The sequence below is a fragment of the Leptidea sinapis genome, chromosome 31 (genome assembly GCF_905404315.1).
Source record: "Leptidea sinapis chromosome 31, ilLepSina1.1, whole genome shotgun sequence".
NCBI lineage: Eukaryota > Metazoa > Arthropoda > Insecta > Lepidoptera > Pieridae > Leptidea > Leptidea sinapis.
The window spans coordinates 3,520,687-3,544,121 of NC_066295.1; the positions used below are offsets into that span (position 1 = coordinate 3,520,687).

Here is a 23,435-nt window from a genome sequence, read left to right on the forward strand (position 1 = left end):
GGTCGTATTCTGTGACTTCATTAGTCGAGGTAACATTAGTTTGAAAATTCGTTATTGATTTAATGTAACTTATCATATGAATTTATGAATGATACTAGAAAAAATTTGGTATTTAACGATTCTTACATATTTTGGTCTTTAATCTTATTTTCTGAATGTCCAAAAACCCTTGAGCAAATGTTAGGTCAGCTTATAGCCGTAGCTAACACCGTGCCTAAAGAAATTGACAGAAGGATAGCCAATACCTGGTAAAGATTTTGGTCCCTTAGCGAGATTATGTAAAAATTCAGATATGCCAATTAAAGAAAAAAGGAAAGTACCTGCATTTTGCCATGTCTAACGTATAGTTATCAAACATGGGCATCAACAGAAAAGTTGTTGAAAAACTTCGAAGTCTGCCAAAACGAAATCGAAAGGAGTGTTATTGGAATTAAAAGAAGAGATAAAATAAAACTAACAAAAATTAAGAGGACAACTAAATAAAAAGATGTCAAAATTGTGTGCAAAACATTAAAGTAGAAATGGGCTTAGACAGAAAGTTATTAGATTAAAGTAGGTAAATACTGAAATAAAAACCTGCTATGATCTATTGAATAATAAAAGTGTGAAAGAATAACAAACAAACAACTCATATCGTAAAAGGTCGGCAGTGCTCCTGTGATTCTATTGGTATTGCAGGAGAATCAGGGGCTTCTCTTCTATAAAGAAAAGATTCACATTTATAATACAAGGAAGAATATTCTTACCTCTTTAGTTCCTCATGGGCGTCCAGCCCATTCTTCATTAGCATTTTGCTTCAATTAGAGCAGCGGTAAGTTGATTCTGAAACAATAAAAAATTATTTATATTTTTATGACACTTATTATATTCTTCATATTTTGTATTAATTCTACTACAATGATTCAAAATATAATGAAATATTACTGATGAAAATGACCTATATATTAATGGCTTTTAACTATGATAATGACCATGGGCACAGAGCATTACCTCATCCGCTTCACTCATGAGGCGTGCAATATATTACAAATTTCTTTAATTTCTTTAAGATATTAACATAAGAGCTTACTATCTAAATATACAAGCAATTAACATGTCCTTATATTAAGGTATCAGAAAACTTATTTCGATAATCTTAATCTACTAGTTGGGGGATTAGACTTTATTTAACTTATAAACTATATATTACAATATTATAGTGTTAGGGGGAGGAGTCCAGGAAAACTGGGGAAGCTAGGGCACAAAGCAATCCCTAATTAATACTTACTTATTTAGAGGAACCTGGCGGAGCTGTATTACCTATGTCCGCGCAAGATCTCGCAATGTTTTTAATTTAATAAAATAATAATATTGGTAATCAGCTAATTAATTTTTGTAAAAATTTTGTCATATATTAATGATTAACACGGCTCCAACTATAAAGGACGTATTTAGGTTTTTTTTCATACTGTCCATTTATAATTGAATTAAAAAAAATTACATCTTATACTCTGTAAATATTAGAGGTTAAAAAATGAAATTGCCGATTTGGACTGGAAAAAACTTTTTTATTTTTCTTTGAAACGTCGGCCTTAACACGAATAATTCTGTAACCGACGGTACAGGTCTCTTTCTTTGTACCTTTGTACCTTTGATTAGTCTTGTGACATCTAAAAGGGCATTCCGCCGCCTTGTTCGAATTCATTTATTACAATTTCCTACCACCTGGAAGTTTATTTTCTTTAAAGATATGATAACGAATTCAAACTTTAAAGGTTGATACATCCATATACGATAATTTATATTTATACAATTTATTCTTTATATGAAATATTTGATATTTAAAACACTTGGAACACAATTCATATATCATTTCATATTCTACTAACTTTTAACTATTTTTTTTTGTATATTGTATATTACTCTATTATTTGAAAAGAGTGGCCGTTGAGTTATGTGTATGTTCTTCTCACAAGCTCTACTTTGTCCGAACAAGTGGTAGATTCAGTAATTTAAAAGAAATATTTATAGTGACGATTCAAAAGCGCTTAGTTTAATTAATTAAGTCTTGTTAAAGTTATATTTCGTACTTCCAAATAATAATAAAACATAGAGTTGATGGTAGCATAGAGCTCACTGCTCAACAATTTTTGTCACGAATGAAACAGAATGACTCATCCTTTTATGAATCGTAAACTTTTTGGACGATTAGTGGATATTCTGGATGTTCCAAAATCAGAAACACAGCTGAAATTATCATAACTTAAAAGGCATAAAAGGCATTTATTTTCTCAAAATAAATTCCTTTACATTTTTTTTGATGTCACTTTAAACACTACAACCGCTTCCGAAACAAATGGCGCTCTGAGAGAGAAGAAGCGGCAAGAAACTCTCCCAGCATTCTTTTTTTGCGGTCTTTTTATTAAAATTGCTATAAAATAATCATAATCTGGTCCCAGGCTGTCCGATCACTTAAATAATCAGCTGTTGAGTTGTAGGACTTACGACAGAGCCATTTTCTTATAAAAATATAATAAATTTATTTATAGATAATGCCTGACCAGTGGTTGGGATTTTATTATAAAAGTGTGTTCATTTACCCTTGAAGACCCTATGTATCTATGTGTTTTAAGAAGCTCACTAGAATAAGATACCAGCATTTCCCTTATTTCTAGTGTTATAATAATGAAAATCACTATTTAGAGCAAACAGGTGACGATTTTTGTGAACGTATGTACTGATAATAAATAGTCATAATATTTATTTCTCTAAATTTTTCTTTCAGTGGACTGTCTAGTTGTGGGACTATATCCTAAATGATGAAAAATATATAAACTTCATATATGAAAAATTAAGCGAAATTACGCCCAATAGACACGCCTGCATTTTAGACACTTTAAGTTAACACATAATTTAAGTGATTCAGACAAGTTCTCATAAATAATGTGGTAAGTAATTACATAAGCTCTTGTTTCCGTACGCACAATGCACATGTAACACGTCCTCCGTTACGTGCTAATGTTTTACAGACCAGTATATCGCTATTATTGTTTGTAAGTCGATAGCCAATTAAGTTTTCATTGCGATTAGAATGAAACTAGTATTGTTTATATATGCTTTGTGACAGAATCTTTTAACGCAATTTGTACAATCTTAAAGATGTTCATATGTTCACTTACTACCAATTACTATATAGTATTTTTTATGTCAGTAAGGGACGAGACGAGTAGGACGTTCAGCTGAAGGTAATTGATACGCCCAGTCCATAACAATGCAGTGCCGCTCAGGATTCTTGAGAAACTGAAAAATTCTTGACGACACTACAATTGCGCTCGTCACCTTGAGACACATAAGATTCTAAGTCTCATTTGCCCAGTAATTTCACTAGCTACGGCGCCCTTCAGAACGAAACTCAATAATGTTTACACATTACTGCTTCACCGCCAAAAAAGGCACCGTTGTGGTGCCCATAAACTAGCCGGCATCCTGTGCAAAGGAGCCTCCCACTGGTATGTATATAGTATTTTTAATATCTAGGTTAGGATATACAATGCTTTGGAATCAGATCATCATAACAAAAAAATATAAAAACTCTTTTAAGTTTTTGTGCGGTTGGGTTTTGAGACACTTGGCCCGTGGGGACAAGAGGCGCGGAGAATGTACAAAGTACTATCTTCACGCCTCAATAGGCTACTGATAACACAAGCGCTGGCAGCTAATTCGGCCGACGGCACACCCTAGCTATCTATCTAAATGTTGCCAGTATTCTTGGTACACTTCCTCGTAGAAGTAATTTTAATCTAAATTTGTAATCAAAATTTATGAACGATGCGGGACTCGAACCTGCGACCTCTCGGGTTCCGTCCGAGTGCTCCAACTGAGCCAACTGTTTGAGTTATGTATGGTTCGTAAATCTTCATGTTCAACTCTCAGGTTGTATCAACAGGATCTACTTTACAGAACAAAACCTGCATATTAGGAAATTGACATGCGATGACGCTCTTTCAAATTTAAACAATTTGTTATTTTTCAAGAGATATCACTCACTTCTCGGATTAATTATATTAAATTTGTAATGTAATCATATTAAGTATTGTAAACATTATTCATAAAGAGAAAATAATAGTGCTGCTAACCTAACAATTCGCAGATATCAATCAGATCTTAACAATTATTCAGGGCGTCTTGGAACTACAATTGTAATAACTTACGCATTATGGTTGTGTTGCAACCAGCCATTTGTATAATAAAGTATTATAAATACAATATATTATAATAATTAGGTGTTAGACTCTCCAATTTGAAACATGAATTTAATTTAATTGGGAAATCTGTGATTATGAATTAGTTACGTTCAATTTCTGATAGTATAAGGATATTTGATCGTAAACAATATTGTTAGATGGTCTCATAAGATGTTTACAGTATAAGCGGATAACACATATTAAAGAATTTATAGGTCAAGCAATCAAAGCAAAGAAATCCAGTTAATGGAGCCTCCCACCGGTAAAAGCATATTACTAGTGTGAGGCTCCTTTACACAGGATGACGGCTAGATTATGGGTAGCACAACGGCTCCTATTTATGCCATGAAGCAGTAATGTATAAACATTATTGTGTTTCGGTCTGAAGGGCGCCGTAGCCAGTGAAATTACTAGGCAAATGAGACTTAACATCTTATGTCCCAAGGTGACAAGCGCTATTGTAGTGCCGCTCAGAATGTTTGGGTTTTTCAAGAATCCTGAGCGGCACTGCATTGTAATGGAGAGGGCATATCAATTACCATCAGCTGAACGTCCTGCCGGTCTCGTCCCTTATTTCCATAAAAAAAACTTGCAAAGAAATCAATTTAACCAATCAAATTTGCAAGACGTGTCTGCTCATTGAGACAACACAACAGAGATAGGCGATTGGATCCAATAACCATAAATAATTTTGTCTGTGGAGGATTTATATTAAACATATTATACAAATGTATTCCTAAACATGTCAGAGAGACTGAACATTGATAAAGAAAAATAAATTGCATTTAGATTTTCTTCCACCATAATTTTTAAGTGTTAAGAAACTGTTTTAACATATTGCTTGCTTGTTGCTTAATTGAAATCAATGCAGCAATAGTAATAATATATTTTACAGTTAAGACGTTTAGTTTATGTAGGGTAGTAAGTTTTCAAATATATAAATAATTAACAGTTCATTATTGTATGAATTTAGATGTCAGATGATTTTAATAATTTATTTATTGAGACCACTAACAGAATAATTAATTTAAATAGTTAGAAATTGAATTTATTATAACAATTCACAATTGTTGAGGGTAATATTAGTTTCTCTTATTTTGTCAATTTAATACACTTTATGATCTTTACGTGAAGTACTCACGTATCAATTCAAATCAAAATCACTTTAGGAAAATTTTCTCCACAAACAACACGTCCTGAGGATGCCTCGTGTAGAGGCGTAACACGTGTGGAATTGTTTTGAAAACAAATAATGGCGAAAACTTAAATCATTTGTAAAATCACTTTATTCATGAAGGTCAAAGAAATGACACTTATGAATGTCAAAAGTAACCTAACCAAGTTCTTTTTATATTTACCACCATTTCAAAATAAGAGTTTATCCTGTAGATTCCTCGTATGCCAGTGTAGAAATTTCACTTTTAAGGCGACACTAAATGCCAGCAACCTTGAGCAATATGAGTTCACGGCTGCCGGCCCGCCATCTATGAAACAAAGCCAATATTTTAAAAATTCTTGCGTGTAAAACAGTGTATATGCTTACAATCCTCGATATTCACTACTAATCTGAATAAATGAACCTACACAAAAAAGTACAAGCTATAAGAATAACTTTTCTGAGAGAAATACCAAAAAAATACGTCACGCCATGCCAAAAAACTTGTTTAACTTCAAAGAAAAGTGGTAGTTCAAAAAGGCTCGGCAGTGTTAACTATAACCAACAGCAAGCATTAGCAACCTACAAATAAGACTTGAGGATATGTGTAACAGGATTAAGTCACTACTTACAGGATTAGGTTCATAGCTCGAAATGCTATACTTTCACCACAAAACTTGTGTAAAAACATCATGTTTCCGTGTTTTCTGCTTACTCTTCGCCTTAAATGTGCCCGATTTCAAAGCCAACTTTAGTACTCTTTGGTCGAGATTTGTTTGTGATTCGCGCGACTGACGATAGTAATAATAATAATATGATTATTGATATATTGTATGTAAGATTTGACATGAGTGGTGATGGGCGCAAAAAATTTACAAATGAATTCCTCAAGCTATTGCTTCCGTAAACTAACTAACTACAATGGTGATAAATATTGTTAGAAGAACTTCGGTCGGTTCGGGAGCCTTATCAGCTAGTTATCATCATTTCAAAAGCTAATTGTCAGTTGTTTGTTTTTATATCATACTATCCATAGATTTATCCACATATCATCAGATCTGAAAACTGGCTCTGACTGGAATTAATAAAATGCATTTTTATTTGTAACAAAACTTATGGCCAGCCATATCAGCGTGGCGCTACTATGGTGACATTTAAAAACACAATGGTAGGACTACTTAACAGTAATCATAAAAAAAGATTCACTTAAATAAATTAATTTTCTATAACATCATTTCGGAACAACCTGTAAGATCTAGTAGCCGCGGGCTAGCGTAGACACTGACACCTACTTCGTGCCGTCTTTTTTAGAATTATTCGTTTACAATTAAAGTTTGATAGCTCTACTCTAGTCCTCATTTAATATCACAATTATAGCGCCAGGCTGTATATATAGTGCGTATTTATTAATAAATTGGGAGCCGGTTTTTTCCTTCGTTTATCCTGCGAAAACTACAGAACCGGTCGAAATACTACTATAGTATTGTATAATACGTGTTTCAAAGAAGGTTTTAATATAATATATGTTGATAATTATTCGTATCGCTTCCGTAACCTATATTATTCTAACTTAGAAATACCTATATATTTGCAATACATATAAGTAATTCATTCAATAACATTTCATTAAATTTGATATTTCATACAATGAGGGGACGTCGGGGAACTTAACTTATATAACGTTTCCCGGGTCAGCACTTGTATTATATAATATATAAAATAAATTCAAATAATGACTTCACTTTTTCACTTGATTCACGCGGCCAGAAGACAGAGCGCCGATGGAGTGTGGTTATGAAGAGAAGCGGCGTCCCCCTCCTGCCCGCGCCGTTTGTGGACGTACTGATTCATTTAATTGCATATCAGTACTCGTATATTGTAGTGTCACGTATACGAAGTCTATCTCGCGTTAAGTGGCCATATCACGATGTTGCTACTTATTTAGTAAAATTTATCATAAAATTAGTAAGTTTTATAGACAGGTGTAATCGTATAATCAAATCGGCGTAATAAAATTTACTGTTTTAATTATTTACTTATCGTGTGCGCCAGTCATGAGCATATCGGTGACGCAAACCCATAAGATTTTACTCCAAAAAGTGCCCAACGCGGCTAAAATTATGAATAAAATACGAATTTTTTTGTGATATTATTATGCCAGCAAAGTAGCTTGCGGCTGCTTGTAGAATATATAAAATACTTTTACATTAATCAAACATTTGTCTCCATTATATTTATCGCTGTTAATGGCGATTATGAGAATAAATAAATCTAACTTTATTATTGGATCGACCATTCAACAGTATTATATTATGTTAACACGTATCGAATAATATTTATAGTGTTTTTCCTTAATGCCATATAACTTGATTTGAATGAAATTCAGTAAGTAGAGGCTTTACATAAAAATTAAGAAAACAAAAGCAAAATGTGTGGCATAGGATGAGAGGGTGAATCATATTGGATTTTTTATGTAAATAAGGGACGAGACGAGCAGTGCCGCTCAGGATTTTTGAAAAGCGCAATAATTCTGAGCGGCACTACAATTGTGCTCGTCACATGATACATAAGATGTTATCTCATTTGTCCAGTAAATTCCCTAGCTACGGCGCCCTTCAGAGTGAAACATAGTAATATTTACACATTACTGCTTCACAGCAGAAATAGGCGCCGTTGTGGTACCCATAATCTAGTCGGCATCCTGTGCAAAGGAGCCTCCCACTATTAAGATTATATTAAGATAACCCATAACTCGCCGGGCCTTTGGTTCTTCATGTCCAAGTTATTTTAATTAGTGCTGGGGCTGCTGCTTCGACTGCCGAAGACAGCAAACGTCGCAAATATGGTGGTCTCAATGAGTCATTCATCTTTGTGCCTTTGTTCAGTAAACAACCTTAATAATATAATATCACTTTTTATGTTATACTATACAAGCTTGCCATTATTAAAACAATATGTGTGTCGCGCTAACCCTGAGATTGTCAACTGTCTCATGTCTGTGCGATCGGTAACCGGGTAAATCCAGTTTCGCCGCGTACGCAATGCGGCCAGTGGACACTCACACATGCCCCGGATCATTGTAGTAGTTAGTACAACCATTTTGCGTGGTTTATGAAATTAAATTAGAAGAATGTAACTTTCGGTGGGTTATAGTAGAGTAGTACACATAAGATTTAATAATTTTTTTACGGCCTTGACAGTATGACTGTAAGGGAATAGTAAAAAAAACACAGTAGAATGTGTTTGAGTGATTATACAAAATATACTCTTTGAACATAAATTTCAATCTGCAAGAAATATATAAATTGCAATTGTAGCCAAAGAGCTTGTAGCAAATAAGTTTGATAAACGATTATCAATTGTGATCGCAGGCATTTCAATAAGATCAGAACATAACGGTGTGAGCACTGCCCTGCTATGATGCCGGTACTGCTATCAAACAGTTACCCGTACGATACCCCACTTACTGTAAGCACCGTGAATTTATTATCAAGTTTCACTTACGCTTTACATATCTCGTATCGGTTGTAATTACACCGAATAATACCTGGATTTATCTTTATTACTGGGCTCAAAACATGGTTTAATTTAAAATGAGAATGATGTTAACGGGTGTAATTTTATTTATTTAGAGCTTTATTTCCTTGTATCTTTACATTTAGGTATTTAAGAAACGCAAGGTGCTGCATCCGATATGTGAATCGTGTTCAAAGTTATAGCGTTTTAAATATCAAATATTTCATAAAAAGTAATAACTTAGAACAGATTGTATACATATAAATTATCGTATCGGATGCATCAACATTTAGAGCTTGAATTGTGTTGGAAAAGTCACCTTGTGTGTTCACCGTCAGGTGTTTTGTCAGCTCGAATGACAAAATATGGCTGTTTGATTGGCACGAACTCGTTGCATCCTAAGCCTATGTACTTCATTGTCACTCTCAAAGTTATGATTTATCAGTCTACATAAAAATAATCTGAGAGATAGTTAACAACTGTTGTTAAACTACCAACTGTAGTTAGCTTAAATTAAGTTTATTTTTTAGCTCCTGAGAATGTTAGAAAGATTCTAATTAGTTATTCATTTTAAACTATTCTTTCAATTTGATTTCTGAAAAACGGGGGACACATCAAAGGAAAAACAAAATTGTTGGTTTTACTTAATTCTGAGCATTTTAATATTTATTATCCTTTTAAACCTTCCCTGAACTTCCACATATAATTCAAGACCAAAATTAGCGAAATCGCTTAAGCCGTTCTCAAGTTTTAGCTAGAATAACGAACAGCATTTATCAAGATCATAAAAATAAAAAGACTTTTCATAGTCCGTATCGTTGGTGTGTTGTTAAAATCAAATTGTTTCTGTTATAGTGACATCACAAAATGGTGGTCGGCGTTTTCGGTCAAACCTAAGAAGAACGGGCGCAACAAATTCAGCGGGCTTCTTTTTTTTATAAAAATATGTAACCAAAGTAAAATCGTACAATAAAGTTTATTATTTAATAGCCTGTTGGTCGCTCCATTCCCAATCAGTGGTATCATTAAGAAAGTCATTTATGTTATAGTAACCTTAACCACACAAACGTTTTTTAACAATTCTTTTGAATTTCGTAATAAATTTGTTTTGATTATTATTTGGGATCTTGTTGTAAAAGCGTATGCAACGCCCCACAAAAGACTTACTAACTCGACATAGCCGAGTAGTAGGTATTATAATTTTATGTCTGTTCCTGGTGCCTACATTATGGTTATGACAGTTTCTAGCATATTCACTTATGTGCGTATGCACATACATAACATTATCAAGAATATATTATTACACATGTCTAACAAATCATGCATGGGAAATCACATCACATCACGTCATCATCTGGAAGACCTCCACTGATGGACAAAGGCCTCCCCCAAAGATCTCCACGACAATCGGGCCTGCGCTGCCCTCATCCATTGTATTCCGGCGATCTTGACCAGGTTGTCGGTCCAACTTCTGGGGAGCCTACCAACACTGCGTCTTCCCGTATGTGGTCGCCATTCGAGGACTTTACTTTACTTTCCCAAAGGCCATCTGTCCGTCGAACCATGTGCCCTGCCCACTGCCACTTCAGTTTCCCAATAATTAGGGCTATGTCGGTGACTTTGGTTCTCCTACGGATCTCCTCATTTCTGATTCGATCTCGCAAAGAAACTCCGAGCATAACATGAGAAATTTCGAGACACAAACCGCATAGGCTGTTTAAAGCTCACAGCACAATGATAATAATTAGCGATGTATACCAAATCTGTTCGTCATGTGAGTGGCGACGCGACGCGACGCTCAGTGAAAGCGAGTACCGACACGAGATGTTGAGAAAACTCGTAAATATTATCATATTTATACGCTGTATCATATTATGTGCTTCTGTTTATGGTCATGAGAGTGTAATGGGTAAGACTGGCTACGTAGAAATCTAAATATGAAGGTAATAATAATGTTATAACTGCGGTACGACGTAACCTACAGAATACATACTCTAGCTACTGTTCACGGCATCGTCCCCGTGGTTGCTTGAGTTTTTATTAAATTAACCACGCCGCGATCAGCCTTGCTGATGAAATTTAATAAAATCCGTTCCTAGCTGACCTCTACACGACGAAAGGAATATAATGCTACCAATACCAATATCGAGCGTGGCTGACCGTTTGCATCTTGTCAATCAAAACCGGTAACAGTAACAAAAGATTCACTTAACTTTTATATCTTGCTGTAGTTAAGAGGTGTCCGTTAGAGATAGAGACGCTAGTAAATTGTAGATAAGTCTATGATTTATACTACCGAGATAATAATAATATGAAATGAAATGAAATTTATTTATTTGTATGAATCTTGGCAACACAGTTCTTAACAATTGGTATATGCACAGCACAATCGAGCAAACTCTAATCTCGGATTTAACTCCCCACTGAATAGGCTGTTGCGTCAATACAACACTATAATTTCAAACAAACGATCTATAGATGTTTTTGGAGATACAGTAGCATAATTTAAGAGAAACCTGACACTCTGACTAGTAAAATATAAATGACCTAATTTATAATAAAAAACGCATTGACAAAATATATTGTACCTATACTATAGTATTTTAGTGATTATATTGAAGTGACTGTATTTTAGCTTGTAATGATTTGTAGAATTAATTTATCTTTTTATATTGTTTTAACATGTTAGCGTTATAGGACTTCAATTTACTTTTATATAATGAACAACTAAATTGTTTGTATGTTAATGTGCATGATGTGTTCACCTGTAATTGCAGGAACACGATTTTTGAAATTTATGTTACAATCTTATGAATTGTCTTGTGTATTCTGTGTTGGTGGACCTTGTATAAATAAATAAATAAATATACAATTCGCCAATTTGTGGGTATATATATATTTGATTGTCAATAATGGGATTTTTATATTTATGAGTCATTAATACATAGCTATAATTCAATAATAATAAAAAATGAACATTAGTTTTTTTGGTGCCTCTCAAATAATAACTTTGAAATAATATTATTTTTGGCTAAAGAATTCTTTTAAACTATTGAAGCATTTATCTACTTGCCATAATTTTAGCCATTATTTAAAATTTCTCGGTAAAAAAAAATGAGTCAATAGTTTTACTTACACCGCTGTCGGCCAGTCTGTAAATGGGTCGTATCTCTTAAACCGCAATAGCTACACAACCTTAATTTTGACAGTTAACATGACAAACATGAAAGATGGAGATTTAAAAAATAACCGATATATTTTTTTTGTGAACTGAAGAATAGGCAACAAGAGTTAGTACGGTAAGTAATAAACACCCAGAACACAACAATATTAACTACCTTGTTAGTATCTAATCTAAGTTTAAGGGAGAAATGTGTGAATGTAAGTGGGAATATGTGCCTAATAGAAGCGTAGAAAGTATGGAGGATAGAAATTACAATTTAATTTTAGTGCGGGAGATAAATTTGTAAAGAATCTTTATGAAAGGGGAATGGCATAAAGTAAGAAGAAAAGGGATGTTGATGGGGCAAGGGATATCCTTCGGTAGAAGGTCATATAAAGGAATTGACAATTTAGGGCAATAGAAAAAATATGTTCAAGAGTACCTTCCTCAAGGCCACATTCACATATAGAATGGTCCCTTACCCGGATCTTGGCCAAAAATACTGGGGAACAGACAAATCCCAAGCAAAGTCGTATGATGACAGAAGTGAAAAGTTTATTTTGTTTTTTTTTTTGAGGAAAGAACCAGGGCTTAGAGGGGATAAAGGGATGGATAGAACCATAGAATTTACCTTTAGTTTGTTTTGTGATTTGCCATAAAGCATTCCATGAATCAGCCAGAAAGTGTTTAGACATAGCCCGTAGATCTCGAGGAAAACAGTAATTAAATTTTAATGTTCCAGACTGAATCGCGTCTTAGCGCACGAGTCTGCAATTTCATTGCCAGTTATCCCTAGATGACTAGGTATCCAAGCTAATGCAACTTCTATTCCCATTATGTGACATCTGTACAGGGATGCCTTTGTTCTTAAATTAATTGTAAAGTTGTTTGAAGATTTGAAAGGATTTTTTGTTAGGTCCAACAAGCAGCTTAATGAGTCAGACAAGATTAAAGCCCTGTTGATCTTATGTGATTCAACACATGACACCGCCTCTGACAGGGCAATTGATTCGCCAGTAAAGATGGAATTCTGCGGGGTCTTTTGTAATTTAGAATTATACGGAACTTAGGGATCCAAACTGCAGACCCGACCCAGCTATTATTGGATAATTTGGATGCGTCCGTGTACAACGTCACCCAATCAGACCAATCAGAAGATAGAATAGAATTAAATTTTCTATTGGCTTCAGGGCAGTGTTTAGTAATTCCAAAGTCAAAGAAAATTTTGCCCTCATAACGTTAACACCCCTCTCACATTTCTTAACAATGTACTTCAAGTGGTGAATACCGGAGAGCTTAGAGTCAAGAAAAAGACCTAGGAATTTAACATTATCCTTAAACGGGACTGATTCATGACCGGTATAGTGCGTTTTCGGGAAAAAATAACCGCTGTACATTAGATTTATGACACCCTATTTTTGTTCGAATTACATTTTACAAATTTAAATTAACATCATTATGCAATTCATTCATCATTTGCACAAATATATATATTACTCATTTATAGTACCTAAAGCCACCTTTATTATTATAAACGCTCAGATTATACTATGATTTAATATTTATTTATAAATATTATATTATTTATTTATTTTTATTTTATTACACTACAAATTAAGAAAAACAAAAAAATCAAGAAAATATAATATTTAGTACACACATTAATTACAATGGGAAGACTAATGCATCTGTCTACTCCAAATGTCACGAGTCACTGCTGAAAACCAATGTTGTGTTGTCTTCTGCACTGACCAACAATATACTGAGTCAGCTCCTTTTAGCAAGGAATCACGCTCACACTGTTAGTTTTAATTTATTTGTTTTTAATTTTTTATAATATTGACACGAGAGTGGGTCATGGATTGGAAATAATACTCAGCTTATAGGAACGAGTCTTTATTTGCGTTCACTTTTTCTGTACTTGCACTTCGCTTCGCTCTGTCTGCCGCTGTTCCTCTTGTGGGCTGCGTTGCATTCAACGCGTCACACCGCACCGAACACTAAGTCTCTTCTATCTTCTTCTTTTCTTCTTCTTTAAAACTTTCGAGTCAGAACTAGAACTGCTTAACGAAGATGCTTGGGGCTTTGCTTCCACCGGCCAGCGCCCACCCCACTGCCCTGGTCTTTCCTAGTTTTCCTGCTGCTCCAGCGGTGATGTTGAGACCGCCGCATCCTTCCTACCTTGCGTTATGCTCTCACGCCTGGGGCAAGTGCTCCTAATATGTCCTCGCTCCATGCTCAAGGTGCTTATCGCCATAACGTGCCTCCAAAGCGTCAAGAAGGTCCGTGTAGGTTACTTCCTCCTTCCCAGCGCCGAGTGCTTCCAGTACGGAAAGTGCTTCGTCACGGAGCGCTAGTGTGAGGGCAGAGTGTGCTTCTTGGTCACTCCAACCACTTGCTCTTCTGACCGTCTCTAATTGTAGCTTGAAGGCGGCGGAAGACTTGCCGTCGTAGGGGAGTACTTTCAAACTTCTGGTCGATGTGATTCCGCAGGTGACTCCTGAGTTGACTGAAGGACCCCCACACACGACCTTCCTATTGAGCTGATGAATGGTTGCTTCCATCTCCCCCATCTTCCTTTCCACAGTGTCAATCCGGGCGATCTCCTTTTCTACAGTGACAATCCGGGCGATCTCTTTTTCGACAGCGTCAATCCGGGCGGAGTTTTTCTGCACCACGGATAAAATGTCTTTGGAGAGGCTTTCATGTAGGCCTCGCAGCTGCTCTCCTCCTGTCGTCGTGCTTGGTTCTCCTGTTGGCGCGCTTGCTCTTCTTTCAAGCCCCGTAGCTCTTCTTGCATCATGGCGGCCATCTGTTGAATGAGCGCGCTGATGTCTACGGCAGGAGCCTGCGGTGCTGACACGATAGCACTGCCTCCAGAGTTGGATGCCTCCTGTGACTCCTCTGCCGCCGCAGCTGCTCCTGCTCGCGTGGTCACTCCTTTCTCGTTCCTGGGCACCAGTGGCATCTTTCCAATCCCACTTCTGACACCAATTGACACGAGAGTGAGTCAGGGATTGGAAATAATACTCCGCTTGTAGGAACGAGCCTTTATTGTTACGTTATTTAATTTATTATTTTAAGATTTTAATTAATATTGTAAATTGTTGTGTTTTTGTGTGAGTGTTTTTTTATTGCTATTTCTATTTCAATTGTGATGCATTCAATCAACGTTTAATTGGCGTTGTTATAAAAAAAATACCAAATACGCAATAATTACTCTTTTCAGTTATATATTTTAAGTTACATCAGAATTCGTACGAGAATCCATTAGTTTATTGAAACATTAGCTGAATAACTATAACATAGTTGATTCGCCTCAACTATTGAACTCAAAAGCGTACGCAACTGTGAATCGTAACGTTACAACAGTGCCGTTATTATAAAATAGATCGGTTGAGGCTCAGAGGCGCTGCAATATCTAGGTTTGTGTGTTATTTCTAGATGTGAGCCTCACCTCATTACGGTGTGCGACGACCTATCATTACACGATTAGTATACGATAACCTGGTTATCATAACTTAACTCTTTCATGAGCCAGTTTGTCGAGGGACATATAAAATCAAATCGAAAATAATTTGTTCATTCCAGGTCAAAAATGGCACTCATTAATACCAAACCTATAAATTTTACCATTTGCCACCACTTGGGAAAAATATCAAATTTTAAATAATACAGGTATTCATTAAGTTCAAAAATGGCATCCAAGCGCTCTTCCAACTGAGCCAACTGTTTGAGTGACGCATGATTCGTAAATCTCGGTACGTCTTGTTCAACTCTCAGGTTGTGGTTTCACCCCATCGTTCATAAATTTTGGTTACAAATTTAATTAACCTCAGAAGTGAGGGATATCACTTAGTTTAAAGATAGAACAATAACAAATTCTTTACTTGAATAACTTAAAAAAAGATGAAATAATTAAATTAAACCTCAAATAAGTTATTACATATATAGTAGATACCTCAATCTGCTTGGGTATACATAGGTAAATAATTAAAGTATTCTGCGAACATTTTATGAGTATGCGAGTGATTTAAAAAAATGAATTGAAGAATAAAAGCAGAATTTACGCTGGCAGAACCACAAGCAGAAACCGTACACAGGCATGCCACATGGACTAGGCATCGTGTCGCCATATTTAAGAGAAGGGAACTAACGACTTTTGCTTTTATCAAGAAAAGTCCATACTCCCACCGTTAAAGACCGGCAAAGCATCTTTTTACACCTGGTTTTACGGATATCCATGGGCGGTTGCCTCACCACCCCCCCATCACGTGAGCCTCTTGCCCATTTGCCCCATCTTATATAAAAAAAGTGATAATGACAACAAGAAAAATGTGTATATTTGCTACATGACACACTTTCTGTCTTTTAAAGTTCGTGTTTATTACAAAAATTTGAGAACACCTTTCCTCCTCTCTCTTACTTTTTTTCGTGTAACTTTTCAAACAGTACGTATGATTGACATTCGGTCAAAGGTCTCTGAGTGACGAGTGCAGTGAAAAAAATACAGTGCAGTATACCGCTCAAGATGATTGAAAACCCCAGAATTCCGAGGGGAAAAATAATCTCATGATTATTATGTTAAGTCTCACTGGCCCAGTAGTTCAGGCCCATTGGTAAGTTTTGTTTTTTGTTTGTACAGGATATTCCTGGATCTACCAACCGGGTTATAATCAAAAACAATCCAATCTGTTAATTGTGGTTCAATCGATATTTTTCTGTACGACCCTACGTGGATTTAATAAAACTTTGTACTGACTACTTGCGTGTAAATACACAGCCTATAAAAGAATCAGTCCACAGAATATTTTAATTTAAACCGGTTAAGCAACACATACCCAGAATGGTGTAATATTTTTCAATTTCGAAAATGTTATGGATAATCAAGGCTGAATGATGTTTAGTAAGATTAATTAATCCGTAGTTAATGCCTTGACATAAATGAGCGATAATTGTCGATTTTTCACAGCGGCAATACGGAGAAAGTTAAAAAATATATTTTATAACGAGCAGGTGGCTGCGGCTTTGTCTGCGTAGATTTCAGCGTATTATTTCAATTGAAACCACATTTTGCTTGTGAACTGCTGTCAATAAAACAAACACTAAGTATAACGGGTATAAATAAAAACCAAAACTGAATGTATCGTCTTACAATATGTCAGTGAGAACCGCATTCGAATGGGTTTAATGTAATAAGAGCGCGCACGAAAACTTTAAAAACAATTTTGGCCTCGGTTACATAATAATTTGTTGAAAAAATATTTAATGTCACACACAGCCAGACTGGCCAAAAGTTCAGTAACAAAAAAAAATGCAACGCTTTTAACATTGAACAAGATTCATATATTGGATGCAGCACCTTACAAATTAATTTGTGTTGTATATTATGGCTGTTGTATATTATATATTGTATGGCTGTACCACTGTAAAATACTATATTGATTGAAATGAGTGGAGAGTTGAGTTCCATGTATGTTCTTCTCACGAACTCTACTGTTTTGTAACATATGGTAGATATTAAATAAGTAATTTAAAAGAAATATTTATAGTGACGTCTCAGAAGCGCTTAGTTTAGGCCTAATTGAATAAAGTTTATTTGACTTTGACTTGACTTTGATTTTGAAGCACCAACCTTCCGGTCTTCATTGATAATACGCGAGTCCTAACGAGAAAAAAAAACCCCATTCAAACAACGAACAAATTTATCTTAGATAATTATTTTATTTCTTACTTGTTTCTTATGATGACAAAATTCGATATACAAAACATTATCGTAGAGTTGGAAATAACTTAGCAAGTTAAATTTCTAATAAATATCGGCTGTTGGTTTTAAATAAAAGCTATACACTCGAGCAAAATTGAAAACATCGTAAATAAATCAGGTGCCCTAACAAGAAACACGAGAGCTACACTACGGTTTCTGTGAACAAAGAAACATAACGTACTTTAACAGCATCCGCAGGCATTTCCATTAATTTGCAACCTTTGTGTGTTCTTGCTCAGCCGCATTCTTGTGGAAAGCAATTTGCAGTTTGTGCCTGGCATGGTCATTTTGAGATGTATTTTCCCGCAACATTCAAATGAAATTGGCTTATACTAGCTGTCTTATACTTGTATACAACGTGTTACAAAATACCCCTTAAAAAATAACTAATTATCAAAGCCAAAAATTTTGTCAATCCTAGTAAGCTGTCATGTCAAACCAGATTATTAAACAGGAAGGCCTATTTACCTATTTTACCTAATAATTGTCTACTTTAATAATTTTCTATTTTTCATTCTTAAATGTTTACTACCTCATAACAAGGATGTCATTATACTCAAGTACTGGCTTCAAAAAAGTCAAGTTTGAAAAAATGGTTATGTGAAGGACAGAGTGTATTTCTCCGATTGCCCAACGGTTGCCGAGATGGAACAGCGTAATTGTTGAATAATTTTTCGCATCAATAACATGAAACACGATGCGAAATGTCACACAAGCCATATCACGACGAGCGAGGTTGTGTATTGAGCAAGGCGGAGCACCCTTTGAGCCGTTTCTGTAAATTTAATGGACTTGTTATAAGGCCCCATTTAACCTCCTTTCGACTCTACGGGTAGTTTTGTATGCCTGTATAGCCGATTTATACGGAGAATGTACTATCTATGCGCCTCAATAGCGCTACTAGAAACCGAAGCGCTGGCAGCATTCTTATTCTTTGGCAGTATTCGCGATACACTTCCCCGTAATGATAATTGTAAATATATATTATTTATTTATGAATTTATTATATACTAGCTGTTATGTAAATTTAGATGTGTTGGTCAGATAATGCATCAAACGTATGCTATATCTCTGTGCCAAATTGCAGCCAGATTAATTTAGCTAAAAGTTTAAAAGAATAGGGTAGTCCCAGGCCCAAGGGTGCCGTAAGAGGCGACTACGGGCTTTTTGAAAGTGGGAGAGTCACGCTGCCGTCTTATGACGTCAGCACAATCGGGCCAGACTCGTCCGGGTTACTTACCACACTCGCACAGAATACCGGCGTGAAGTAGCGGCCTAGCGCCGCTATGTTTCGCATAGGTTAGTGTCGAAGACCGGAGGCCATCCCTTTCCCCCCTCCCCTCCCCCCCAACAAATATGAGAGCGGTCCTAAAAAAGATATTACCCCAGGAGGGTACCGGCTCTACCAGAGCCGGAGAATCCCTCCCCGAGCATTCGCGCTCGGGCTGCCCCTCGTATTCTGGGGAGGGCACAGTACCGCGCATTTCACAGGATGAACAGGGCAGAAACACCACGGCACCCCGCTCCACGCTTTATGTGGACTTCTGTAATATCAGGGGAATTCACTCCAATTTAAACGCCATCCACCACCACCTGAGACGGCGCAGCCGGCCTTGTGTTTCCTTACGGAGACGCAGATATCTCGACCTAGCGATACGTTATATTTAACGTACCCCGGGTACAAAATTGAGCATATTTTTTTGCTTCATGCCGAGGTATATGTGTACGTTAGGGAAGATAACTGCTGTCGCCGTCTCGGCAATTTTGAGGGTAGGGACTACTCTCTGGCTCCACGTAGATTTAGAGGACCACGTCCGGATCTATGCGTGTGTCTACAGGTCCCATAGTGGTAACACAGAAACGGATTACCTCATGGGCTGCGTTCAAGCGGCATTTGATTGCTTGCACAGATCCCCTCCGCTGAAATCGTAGTCTTGGGTAATTTCAACGGGCACAATGCCGAATGGCTTGGATCACGTACCACAGACTACGCAGGGCGATCTGTGCATAATTTTTCATTGGCGTATGGTCTGTTCCAATTGGTTGAGTCGCCAACGCGGCTCCCGGATGTGGATAGCCATATGCCGTCCTTATTAGATCTTCTGCTGACTACACATCCCGATAGTTACCAGGTCTCTGTTGACGCCCCACTCGGAACATCCGACCGTGGCCTGGTCAGGAGTGTAGTGCCTATCCGACGCCAACGTCGCAAACTACCAGCGACCCACCGCGTTTGGCACTACAAGTCAGCAGATTGGGACAGGATGCGTTCCTTTTTTGCATCTTCCCTTGGGGCAAGGTTTGTTTCCCTTCGGTTGATCCTTGTGCCTGCGCCGTTGCAGTAGCCGATGTGATACTGCAGGGCATGGATATTTTTCAACCAAACTCTGTAGTACCGATCGGTGGCAGATCACAGCCCTGGTTCGATGCGTTAGTTAAGGCAGCATTTGACTACAAAACAGGCGTATCGTTCTTGGCTTGCGGTGCTGGGCTCAAAGGATCCGAACTGCAAAGTTCTGAAGAGGAAATATAGCCGTGCCTCCAGATTTTTTAAGCGGCAAATCACCCATGCGAAATCGAAGCAGCTTTCCAGTTACGCGAACGGAACACGCAAGTTCTGGTCATTGTCGAAAGCTGCTCTTGGTAACTTCAACCAGCCGTCCATGCCGCCGTTGCACATGAGGAATGACACTCTGGCCCATACTGCAAAAGAGAAAGCCGATCTCCTGAGCACTCTTTTTGCCTCCAACTCGACTCTTGACGACATCTTATTCAAAAGGCGTAGTCCCTGACTCGTCTCTCTGATCCAAAAAAATCCGGCAAACTACTGGCCAATTGCTATTGCCTTCCTTCTCTCCAAGATCATGGAGACCATATTATTAACCAACAGCTCTTGGTATACCTTGAGGGTCACCAGTTGATCAACGACCGGCAGTACGGCTTTCGACATGGTTGGTCGACTGGCGATCTTCTGGTATAACTAACACATCGGTGGGCGGCGGCTATTGAAAGCAAGGGGGAAGGCTTGGCAGTTAGCCTGGATATAGCGAAGGCCTTTGATCGTGTATGGCACAAGGCGCTCCTCTCAAGACTTCCATCATTTGGGCTTCCCGAAATACTTATGCAAGTGGACCTCCAGCTTCCTCACTGGGCGCAGCATACTGGTCGTTGTCGACGGTTATTGCTCGAATCCCAAGCCCGTGAACGCTGGAGTGCCCTAGGCTGTGTGCTATCTCCCACGCTGTTTCTTCTGCATATCAATGATATGTTGGACACCTCCAACATACACTGCTATGCAGACGACAGCTCTGGTGATTCCGTATACACGGGCCATGCAGGTCTCTCTCGGGAAAACGTCGACCAGTGCCGGTAGAAACTTGTGTCTTCTATCGAGTCCTCTCTCGAGACGGTCGCGGAATGGGGTAAATTGAACCTTGTCCAATTTAACCCCCAGAAGACTCAAGCTTGCGCGTTTACCACTAAAAAAACCCCATTTGTCGTATCACCGCTCTACGACAGCACTTCCCTTAAAGCCTCGCCTAGTATCGGAATACTGGGTCTCGAAATCTCGAGAGATTGCCAATTTCGTGGCCATCTGGAGGGCAAAGCCAAATTGGCTTCGAAGAAACTGGGCGTCATAAATAGAGCACGGCAATACTTCAAGCCGGCCCATATTCTAGCGCTGTACAAACCGCAGGCCATACATGGAGTATTGCTGTCATCTCTGGTCTGGCGCACCCCAGTATCAACTCGATCCATTTGACCGCGTGCAACGCAGAGCAGCTTGAATTGTCGGGGACCCAGTGCTCTGTGAACGGCTGGATCACTTGGCGTTGCGTAGAGACGTCGCTTCATTGTCTTCACGTGTCTTCTACCGCATTTATCACAGGGTGTGTTCCGAAGAGCTGTTTAACCTGATTCCTGCCACCTTCGCACGACACGCCACAAGTAAGGATATCATCCTCACCATCTGGATGTGTGGCGGTCCTCCACAGTGCGGTTTTCAAGAAGCTTTCTTCCTCGTACTACAAAGCTGTGGAATGAGCTTCCTTGTGTGGTGTTTCCGGGACGATACAACATGGGCACCTTCAAAAAAAGACCACCTTACACCTTCCTTAAAGGCCGGCAACGCTCTTGTGATTCCTCTGGTGTTGGAAAAGAATGTGGGCGGCGGTGATCACTTAACACCAGGTGACCCGCACGCTCGTTTGTCCTCCTATTCCATAAAATTAATTTAGCTATTTAGACGTAATGAGTACCAAACATTCAAACTTTATGATATTACTAGCGATTATCGCGACGTTTGTGTTAAATACTTATCGCGCTCCCTAAAGAGTTCCCCTTTTTAAATTTCGGGATGAATAGTATGAAATGTCTTTTTCTATACCCCTGCACCATCAAGTAACTGTAGACTAAATGCACGCGTTCCCGAGATAAAGGGTCTTGACAGACAGACCACTGGACGGACTGGCGGGTACAAAAGTCATTCTTTTAGAGGTTCCGCTTTTTCCTTTTGAAGTACGAAACCCTAAAAATTTAGTATTTATTTTTATCATGCTCTAAAATTCAGATCAAATGTAGTTAATATGAATTCCGTGCAACAAGTCGATGTCTATAAGAAGTTATATCAACTTTCAATTGTAGACGGAGTCATAATAGTAAAAATATAATTTTATAATTGATTTACGTAATAATAATTATGTGCCCAGTCTGTGATATTATGGTATCTACATAATAGTTAAAAAGTTAAATAATAAGCGATTATGTTTGATTGGGGTTCAATTTAATTTTATCTGTGACGGAACTGGTCTAGTAAGTTTTGGGTTATGTAAATACAAGCCGGTTAACATATTCAAATAACTTAAGTAAAAGTTTGTTATGTATAAATCACAATTATCGATATGCCAGTGAAAGTACCTAACAACGCACTAAAAACGGCGTATACATCCAAGCACCCAATTTAAGCTGTTTCTTTGAACGCGATGAAATTAAAAATTGGGTCTCAATCAATGGAAAAAGAAGCTACTAGAAGTAACATAGCCGTATTTAAAATGTCTCACTTAAACAGAATATCTACATATTAAAACATTTACAAATATAAAGTTAACATTATTTACAATACTAATATTTACACCTATAAGAGAAATTCACAGCATTGACCAATAATAATTTAAATTTACTATTCTATAACTAAGTATAAATTAAAGCTAATGTGAAATTTAATTTAAGTTACTACGTTTATAGTAAGAAGTTTGACTTCAAAGTATGTTGGTAATATATTTTTTCAGCCAACAGAATCATTAAATTTATCTGCTACATTTAATTGTTTTCACCTACTCTGACAATTGGGGAGTTCATTTCAGTCAGTTTAGCGAACTTCATTATATCAAACGAAACAGCTTTTCCAATCTATCGATGTTCATCCATTCAGGGAAGTTGTATGGCATTGCCCTCACTTCCAGCACGTTTTATTATAAGCATTATTGTAGAAGGTAAAACATGACCCAGATATGCTATTTATTTTCCATTAGACAGTCTGCCACGATGCCCGATTTCGGCCTGAAACTGGGTGTCAGAGAAACTCCGCATCTCGAAGTTTCTGTAAACTTC

At 37.2% G+C, this 23,435-nt stretch overlaps 1 protein-coding gene across 1 annotated transcript in view; it reads right to left on the bottom strand.

Moving 5' to 3' along the window:
• LOC126974026 (uncharacterized) overlaps positions 1-23,435 on the bottom strand; it is a 61,240-nt gene that overhangs the window by 15,751 nt on the left and 22,054 nt on the right. Inside the window, exon 2 of the mRNA XM_050821394.1 lies at positions 747-822. The gene's annotated coding sequence lies outside the window, so the exon portion shown is untranslated. The remainder of the gene's footprint in view (positions 1-746; positions 823-23,435) is intronic.